General features: G+C 46.0%; 1 protein-coding gene across 7 annotated transcripts in view; it reads right to left on the bottom strand.

The window, feature by feature from the left end:
* Positions 1–10,307, bottom strand: part of LOC140705028 (uncharacterized) — a 138,284-nt gene that overhangs the window by 43,765 nt on the left and 84,212 nt on the right. The window lies entirely within an intron of this gene.

Consider the following 10,307-nt stretch of genomic DNA (forward strand, 5'->3'; position numbering starts at 1 on the left):
CCTCGAAGGAGGCCAGGAAGGCTTTGGCATCATCCCACGGGGCAGCCTCGGAGATCACGGGCTTTTCCCCTCTTCTAGAACTGGGCTCCAGCATCTCCAGAAACTCCTGCCACTGGGCTTCCCAGCGCTGCTGGAGCCCCTTCTCGGCTTCCTTCTTCACCTCTTGCCATCTTCCCCCACGACCTGCCTCTGCCATAAGCTCAGCCCGGTCTCTGCTCGTAGCTTTTCCTCCTATCTTCCTTTGACTTCTTCACTGCTTTTCTCTACCACCTAGAATAAAAATATTTGCAAGTGAGATCTCCTGTTGCAGAATATCTTATAGAACCTAGGTTCTTAACGTGGGCGATAATGCCCCCCAGGGGGCGATTTCATTTTTCAGGGGGGCGGTAGAACGAAAAGGGGCGGTGTGGGGGCGCTGGAGCAGAAGGGGGGCGGTAGGGGGTGCTGGAGCAAGCCAAACCTGTGAAGATGGCTGCAGCCTTTTTACAGTGAGCATGAATATATGTTTTCCTCCAATTTTAATTTAGTTTCAGACTTTTTGTCTTGAAATTTTTAGTTCCTGCATTTGTTTTTATGCCCTTTTTATATTTCTTTTTGCATCTTAAAATTCACTTGCAACTAAATCATTAAATGTTACTTTTTGGGGGGCATTTCATTTTCTTGGAATTTAATTTTGTTTTCAGGGGTCACTGGATTTAAGTGTCTTAAATAAATAAATAAATAAATAAATAAATAAATAAATAAATAAATAATAAAAGATATCACCACGGGGGAGGGGAGCGATGATAACTTCCTCAATGGCTCAAGGGGGCGTTTCTTTCAAAAAAGTTAAGAACCACTGTTATAGAATAACTGAAGCCTCATAGCCTTTGAAATAGAATATTTTTGAAAAACTAGAAAAACATTCCACCCATTTTCTACTTTAAAGGTATGACACAGAGCAGCAACCAGTGAAAATTTCAGTGGTGCCCCGCAAGACGGGCGCTCCGTTTGACGATGAAATCGCTTGATGTCAATGTTTTTGCGATCGCAAAATGATGTTTCCTATGGGGGAATTTTAACCAAGTTAATGTTGAGGAATGGTACAAAGAAATGTGGAATACGGCCATTGATGATAAATTGATTTGTGAAACGAAAATCAAAAAGGAATATCAAAAAGTAATGATATTAAAGAAAAATGGAATTTATTTTAATATATGTATTTCAGAAAGGAAAGGCGTATAGACCGGGAGAAGAATATGTGTGTTTCTGGAGAGAAAGGGGCAATGTGGAATGAAAAAAATAAAGAATATGAATCTGATCCCAAGGGGGAGGGTGGCACAGGGTTGAGAAATTAGAGTATGGTTAATTTTGTTTAACTTTAAGTAGATTTAATGTAGTGCACTGTAAATTTGTGGTTTTATTACTTTCCTATTTTATTTATTTACTATACTTATTTGAAAAAGAACTGCAGAGCTGGTAGGGTACCTGTAGATCATCAAGTCCAGCCCCTCTCAAGGAAGCCCAGTGGGGGAAATAACCTCTGGCTCCACTCCCTGAGGCCTAAACCACTGAGCAATCAAGATTGATCCCGGGTCCCATGGCAGAGCTCTCTGGTTGAGAGAAGCCAGAGGTTGGGAGTTCGATTCCTCCCTGTGCCTCCTCGGAAACCGCCAGCCTGGTGGGTCTCGGGCAAGCTGCGCCTTCCCAAGAGGGCCCCCCCCCCCAAAAAAGAAGGGAAGGATCCACCACTTCTAAGTCTTCTCTCTCTCTCTGGAAACTCCTCAAAATGGCTGCCATAAATCAGAATGAATAGGGACCGTGTGGAAGAGGGCGAGTCCCCGTGGCCTGCCTGGCCAGCTTGTTGTCCGCCCTGACTCTCTCAAGGAGGCTGCTTGGGGCGCCCCCTCAGCCAGTGGGGTCGCCTCCGCAGTCCTGGTAAAGCCCCACATATCTCTGCGAAACCCTGGCGTTTTTACTCGCAAGGAAGCCTCCCTCCCAACTCCGGGCAAAGAAAGGCCTGCCCGCGTTTCCCGGTTGGAGGGGGGGGACCAAAATAAAAGGGGGGAAACGCCTCTCCAGCCCCCACTGGCGCCTCTCTGGGCCCTTCGGAGCCTCCCTGTGGAGTCGGAAAGAGGGCAAAAAAGGCAGGACTGGCGGGAGGGCTTCCAGACACTCACTCCTCCTTCAGCCAGCAAGAGAGCTCGAGGGAAGGACGGTCCCAGAAACGACGAGGAGGCTTGTGTGACTCGGCCGGCTTGCTTGCTTGCTGGCGTGTTGTCTCTTCCTCTTTATCTCTGGGCTCCTTCGCTTCGTCAGGGTGGCCACCCGAGGCTCCAAGCCTAACCGGGAACGTGGCCCCTTCCTGGGCTTTGGAGATGGGGAGGCGGTGGCTCTTCCTTGCGTCGAAATCCCCGCCTTTCCTCTTGCCTTCCTCCTCCTCCTCTTCCTCTTCCTCTTCCTCGGGGCAGAAAGGCCAGCTAGGCTTCACACGGGCGCCCCCTCTTGGGCGACGCCATCATTACACCTTCCCCGTGTTTAACAAACCGGTGCAAGACTCACAAACAACATAGATCTGCTTCACAAACTAAAGCCTTTGTGACTTAATGAAAGGATATAATTTTCTGAACTTGGTGCTTAGGCTGAAGAAGATAAATGATCACCGAAAGCTAACTGCATGTTTGCTTGATATTTTTGCTTGCTCTGTTTTTTTTACAGAGGTCTATTAAAGGTATCCCTTGCTCCTGCATTGAGAGAAAATCATGTTTACCCCCCTTCTCAGTTCTCAGTTGGTGTTCAGTCAGTAGGTTTAGTTTGCTGTTCATCTGTTTGCAACTGTAAGTGATGAAAGGTTTCTTTCTCCTACAAATGGGTCAGAGTGAGACCTTAAGGGCCAGTTCATAAGAAAGAGTCCGACCCTCTGGAGAACTAGAAGCCCTTCTGCGAATCTCTGTACTTCTGCTGTGCAGAACAAGGGATTTTACCACAAATTCAAAATTCTGCACCAAGTAAGAACCGCAGAACTAAGCAGGGAAAGAAACCATCTCCTTCGGCCAATCTTTTGATTGAAACTTTGTGCCCTGAAGAATTTTTTTGACTTGCGGCAATTAGCAAGGATACTGTTTTTGTCTTCACACTTTGCCTGCCTATTCTTGCATGTTCCGCTCCTTTGGAAAATACAGATACGCTGGGAAAGCTGGCATCTTTATATGGCAGGTGAGCTAGGGCCCCATCTTCCTAGACTTTCGTCATTGGGTAGTTTCACAGGACCAGATGTGCCACCCCGAATAATTTGGAGGTAGGATTATTGGAAGACAAAAGAAAGGGTTCAACATAGAGATGAGTTGGGGATGTTTCAATAGCAGAAAGGAAGGCAGGATGGTAATGGGATTGATTTATATCCTCCAGTATCTGAAGGGCTCCTTTATCAAAGACGGTCCCAGTATATCCAGAATTGCTGGATAGCTCAAGAGTTTAGGTCTCTGGCTATGGAATCTGAGGTTGGGAGTTTGATTCCCCACGAGGCCTCCTTGTCAGGGGCTGGACTTGATGACCTTGAGGGTTCCTTCCAACTATCCAGTTCAAATAGAATTATCTTCTGCTGCTCTCGATGGTAGGCCTGAAAGCAACAAATTCAAATTATAAGGAGATATCAGCAGTACATTGGGGAGATCTTCCTGGTGGTAACAGCTCTTTGATAGTGTAATGGTCTGCTATTGGAATTGATAAATTCTCCTTCGCTCTATTTTTTAAAAAAACAGAGGTTGCTTAGCCATCTTTCAGGGTTTCTGTTGCTGTTGACCCCGGAGTATATTTTCAACTCTATAGTTCTATATTCTGCTCCTTGCTGCGTCTCTCCAGCCTCAGCCACCGGTGGCAAAGCTCCTGGAGTTGCTTGTAAATCCTCCGGGGGGTCTTCCAACTCCTGGCAGGAGAAGTCCCTGAAATCCTAGTGCTGCAGCTCCATCCTCAGGACATCTCCTCGCAAGATGGCAGCCTTCACTTTCCCATAATCCTCTTTGTCTTGGGCATCCAGGCTTTGAAAGACCTCTTCTGCTTCTCCACTCAGTGCTGGCAAGAGCCGGGCCACCCACTCTCCCGGAGGCCACCGACAAGCCCTGGCCACTTGTTCAAAGGAGGCCAGAAGATCCTTGGTATCATCCCATGGGGCCATCTTTGACCCCAGTGGGTCCTTCCCTCCGGTGTGAATGGGCTGAAAGGTCTTCAGGAACCCCTGCCACTGGGTATCCCCAAAAGTCTTACACCCCTTTGCTTTGTCCCCCTTTACCTCCAGGCAAGGCCACCCACCTCCTTCATGGATTGCTGCCTTGTCGTGGCGAAGGGGCTTGAGTAACTCAGAGAAGCTATGGGCTATGCCGTGCAGGGACACCCAAGACGGACAGGACATAGTGGAGAGTTCCGACTAAACGCAATCCACCTGGAGTAGGAAATGGCAAGCCACTCCAGTATCTTTGCCAAGAACGCCCCATGATCAGAAACAAAAGGCTAAAAGATATGACGCTGGAAGATGGGCCCCTCAGGTCGGAAGGCGTCCAACATGCTACTGAGGAAGAGTGGAGGACAAGTACAAGTAGCTCCAGAGCTAATGAAGTGGTTGGGCCAAAGCCGAAAGGACGCTCAGCTGTGGACGTGCCTGGAAGTGAAAGGAAAATCCAATGCTGCAAAGAAGAATACTGCATAGGAACCTGGAATGCAAGATCTATGAGCGTTGGGAAGCTGGAGGTGGTCAAACAGGAGATGGCAAGAATAAACATCGACATCCTGGGCATCAGTGAACTAAAATGGACAGGAATGGGCGAATTCTGCTCAGATGATTATCATATCTACTATTGTGGGCAAGAATCCCGTAGAAGGAATGGAGTAGCCCTCATAGTCAACAAAAGAGTGGGAAAAGCTGTAATGGGATACAATCTCAAAAATGATAGAATGATGACAATACGAATCCAAGGCAGACCATTCAACATCACAATAATCCAAGTTTATGCACCAACCAGCATTGCTGAGGAGACTGAAATTGAACAATTCTATGAAGATTTACAACACCTTCTAGAACTGACACCAAAGAAAGATGTTCTTCTCATTCTAGGGGACTGGAATGCTAAAGTAGGGAGCCAAGAGATAAAAGGAACAACAGGGAAGTTTGGCCTTGGAGTTCAGAACGAAGCAGGACAAAGGCTAATAGAGTTTTGTCAAGAGAATAAGCTGGTCATCACAAACACTCTTTTCCAACAACACAAGAGGCGACTCTATACATGGAAATCACCAGATGGGCAATATCGAAATCAGATTGATTATATTCTCTGCAGCCAAAGATGGAGAAGCTCTATACAGTCAGCAAAAACAAGACCTGGAGCTGACTGCGGTTCTGATCATCAGCTTCTCATAGCAAAATTCAAGCTTAGACTGAAGAGATTAGGAAAAACCACTGGGCCACTCAGGTATAATCTAAACCAAATCCCTTACGAATATACAGTGGAAGTAAAGAACAGATTTAAGGAACTAGATTTGGTGGACAGAGTACCTGAAGAACTTTGGATAGAGGCTCGTAACATTGTCCAGGAGGCAGCAACGAAAACCATCCCAAAGAAAAGGAAATGCAAGAAAGCAAATTGGCTGTCCAACGAGGCCTTAGAAATAGCAGAGAGGAGAAGGGAAGCAAAATGCAAGGGAGATAGGGAAAGTTACAGAAACTTGAATGCAGACTTCCAAAGAATAGCAAGGAGAGACAAGAGGGCCTTCTTAAATGAACAATGCAAAGAAATAGAGGAAGATAACAGAAAAGGAAAGACCAGAGATCTGTTCAGGAAAATTGGACATATTAGAGGAACATTTTGCGCAAAGATGAACATGATAAAAGACAAAAATGGGAAGGACCTAACAGAAGCAGAAGACGTCAACACGAGGTGGCAAGAATACACAGAGGAATTATATCAGAAAGATTTGGATATCCCGGACAACCCAGACAATGTAGTTGCTGACCTTGAGCCAGACATCCTGGAGAGCGAAGTCAAGTGGGCCTTAGAAAGCCTGGCTAACAACAAGGCCAGTGGAGGTGATGGCATTCCAGTTGAACTATTTAAAATCTTGAAAGATGATGCTGTTAAGGTGCTACATTCAATATGCCAGCAAGTTTGGAAAACTCAACAGTGGCCAGAGGATTGGAAAAGACCAGTCTACATCCCAATCCCAAAGAAAGGCAGTGCCAAAGAATGCTCCAACTACCGTACAATTGCACTCATTTCGCACGCTAGCAAGGTTATGCTCAAAATCCTACAAGGTAGGCTTCAGCAGTATGTGGACCGAGAACTCCCAGAAGTACAAGCTGGATTCCGAAGAGGCAGAGGAACTCGAGGCCAAATTGCTAACTTGCGCTGGATTATGGAGAAAGCCAGAGAGTCAAGAAAAATATCTACTTCTGCTTCATTGACTATGCGAAAGCCTTTGACTGTGTGGACCACAGCAAACTATGGCAAGTTCTTGAAGAAATGGGAGTGCCTGACCACTTTATCTGTCTCCTGAGAAACCTATATGTGGGACAGGAAGCAACAGTTAGAACTGGTCATGGAACAACTGAGTGGTTCAAAATTGGGAAAGGAGTACGGCAAGGCTGTATATTGTCCCCCAGCTTATTTAACTTATATGCAGAATACATCATGCGGAAGGCTGGACTGGAAGAAACCCAAGCCGGAATTAAGATTGCCGGAAGAAATATCAACAACCTCCGATATGCAGATGATACCACTCTGATGGCAGAAAGTGAGGAGGAATTAAAGAACCTTGTAATGAGAGTGAAAGAGGAGAGTGCAAAAAACGGTCTGAAACTCAACATCAAAAAAACTAAGATCATGGCCACTGGTCCCATCACCTCCTGGGAAATAGAAGGGGAAGATATGGAGGCAGTGTCAAATTTTATCTTCCTGGGCTCCATGATCACTGCAGATGGAGACAGCAGCCCTGATCCATGGGGTCACGAAGAGTCGGACACGACTAAACGACTAAACACACACAAGGCCACCCACGCTGGTATCTCTGTCATGTATTCAGGTTCAGCTCTTCTGGCACGGCTTCTGACCAAGGAAGAATTTTCTTCCTTCATGGTTTTCTCTAAGGATTCCAAGCGCGATGGAGAGAACCGAAGACTCGTGACAAGAGCTTTTGCTTTCACTACTTTCTTCCCCGCTGGAAACAGAGAGGAAGAAAATCAAAGCCCTTCTGTCTCCTCGGCTGGTCTCCTGATAACCTCAGTGGGATCAGGTAGAATTGCTAAGATTTGTAAACCCTTGCCATTCTCAGAATCGCCCAGCGGTTCCTGGCCATCCATTTTGAGGTGAAAGTAAGAGTTTTTTCCCTCTTAAAAAAAGAATGAGATCAGTCAACGTTTTAAGACAGGACAGGGAGCGTAAATATGGCAAAAGAATGTGTGTTTAATTCAGATGAGTGACGTCAAAAATACTTTCTCATATATCTCCACATGAAAAGTGTATTTGTATACCTCGTTCTGTGCTTTCAATGAGAACAAGGAAAAGTCAGAGATAAATGCCATAAAATGCTTCTATTTTCAGCACATTTCATCAGTTTAGATTTTACTGTTGGTTTTGACTTTAATATTGGCCGCAGTCGTACCTTAAAGACTAACTTGACAGAACAACACCAGCAGAAAAGTGGTGATGTCTTTAGCTGGGAACAATTAAATATGTGCTTCTTTTGTTCCACAGCTTTTTCAACTCTTGTGTCACTCCTTTCATCAAGTAGAAACTGTGGGACCCACAGAATGGAAAGAGGATGTCATTTATCACCAAACGTTGTTGCCATCAGAAACCTTTACCAGCCAGGAGAAGTGTTTTGGAAATTAAAACTTACTCCTTCTGTCCTGCAGCTTCCACTGCTTTCATGTGATGAAAGGTGTTAACACTGTGGGTGTGTGTGTGGGTGTGTGTGTGTTGGAAATGCCACAAGACATAGGTAGGAAGTCTTTAATTACCAAAACTACAATCTGTTGGTTAAATTATCACCCTTTCAAAGGTGTAACTTACACAATAGGATCTCAGTGTGTATTTGACAAACACATCATATGGATGGCAGTCCAAGGTTTACGCCAAATAAAACGTTTAAGGTGTCACAAAACTTCTATCCTGATGCAAGAACCATAGTTATTCATCATAAATAAGATCAGTAAACTAGAGGATTTAAGCAAAGCCACTCTGTCCTTTCTAAAGAAGAAAAACAGAAACTTCTCATGTGTAAGTACACAATTGTGACGCCTTCAAAACTGGTATTGTCATTTCTGCCACACTCTAGCACAGCTTACGCCCAAGATATAGCAAATGGAGCAAATGAGATGGCCTTTGTTCACCTTCCTTTCTAACAAAAGCCTTTGAAAACCCTGCCAGGTTATGGGATGGTACTGATGTACCCATTTTGCAGATGGTGGAATCGTCATCATCCATCAGAGCTGGAAGGGACCCTCAGGATCATCAAGTCCAGCCCCTTTCAAGGAGACAAAGTGAGGAATCGAACTCCCAACCAGTTGCCTAAACCGCTGAGCTATCCAGATTGAGGAAGAGTCCTTCCTTCCTTCTTACCTTCCTCTTTCAGGAAGAGCCGTTAATTACAAGTTTTGACTGCCTAGGACAAGGAAACTGTCTCCCACCTGCTCCACTTTGATGCTCGGGTGTCAACCCCTGAAGAGGGGGAAGGCTGGCCAGGAAAGGCTCCAGGACCTGCTCCTTCTCTCCGGCCTCATCCATTGGGGGCAAAACTCCTGGACTTGGCTGTGAATTTTTGGGGGATCTTCAGCTTCCTGGCAGCAGAAGTGCCGGAAGTGCAGATGCTGTATTTCTGTCTTCAGGGCATCCCTTTCCAAGATGGTGGCCTTCACTTCCCTGTAATCCTCCCTGCCTGTCTCTGGTTTCCAAACTTTGAAAGGCCTCTTCCTCTATGCCATTGAGTGCCGCCGGGCTGCCCACTCTTCCCTTGGCCACTGGCAGGCTTTGGCTGCTTGCTCAAAGGAAGTCAGAAGAGCCTGGGCATCATCCCAACATTATTCAGTTCTGCCATTCTTGTACAAATAGCCGTCTTCAAGAACTCCTGACACCGGGTTTCCCAACGATGCTGGATCTCCTTCTGCAATGCCCTTTTTCTCTTTGCAAGAGCACCCGACCTAGGAACTGGGCTATCCTGGGGACTTTTCTTGCTCTGACTGGTCTATAATGACCTTCTGGGAATGCTGACTGTTGCTTCTTTCTTGCTTCAGAGTTTCTTCCTCAAACCTTGGGTCAGAGTCCTCTCCGGTGCACAAAAGCAGGCAAAGTGGATCCTGAAGCTTCCCACCATGCAGTCACAATTATGCTGAAAACAGAGGTGGTTGTAAAGAGACCCAGTGAAAACTCTTCAGGGAAGTTGATTTGAGGCCAAATCCTTTCCATCCGAATCCTGCTGCAACAATGGGGAAGAAAAAGCCCTAAGATCTCCCTTCCGCTTGGGGACTTCTAGCCTTCCAGAGTCAGTCAGATGTCTTTGGTGATTTGAGTTTTGAAATGCCCTCCCCACTCAGAGCTTGGCTCCTTCTCTTTAGCTCTCTCTGCTTGGGTGCCCCCCAGATCTGTGGGAGTACAATTCCCATCTCTGAACCACTATCCTCCTTGCTTATACCTTCACTGCCTTTCCTTTCTTGCTCAAATTTCTCAAGGGGACTGGAAGCCAAAATTAACCCTTTGGGGTACAGGAAACCAGGATAGAGAAGCCAACGTCTCTCTCTCTCTCTCTGTCTCTGTGTGTGTGTTCCTGGATGCCTAAGTTGTGAGATTGGCCAGGGGTGCATTTGCACATTTAAAACTAGTGTGCCATCTTCGACCATTCCTTGAGAGGTCTGATACAGCCATGGTGACACATGCCTTAATAAGACACACTCTATGTGGGGCTGCCGAGGGAAACAGTCTGGAAAGGTCAGCGGGTCCAAAAAGCAGCAGCCAGATTGCAGACTGGAGGAGGGCACAGGAATCAAACAACTCCCCCCATTACGGCAGCTCCTCTGGCTGCCCATCAGTTTCCAGACACAAATCAAAGTGTTGGATTTAACCTATAAAGATCTAAGTTGCCTTTCTATACTCATTAGTTTTTTAGCTTTAAATATTGCCTTTCAAGGATGTAAGCCTCCTTGGGCTTTTTTAAGTAAAATGTCAGGGTTAAAAAATAAACTTGCTAACTTCTTCCTCTTACTAGAAATACACTTCACCCGTGCCTTGGGACCAGTGACCGCTCCCTCCCTCCCTCCCTCCCGCTGTTGTGAATCCGTGATATTCTATGTG

Source organism: Pogona vitticeps, chromosome 2 (genome assembly GCF_051106095.1).
Source record: "Pogona vitticeps strain Pit_001003342236 chromosome 2, PviZW2.1, whole genome shotgun sequence".
Taxonomy (NCBI): domain Eukaryota; kingdom Metazoa; phylum Chordata; class Lepidosauria; order Squamata; family Agamidae; genus Pogona; species Pogona vitticeps.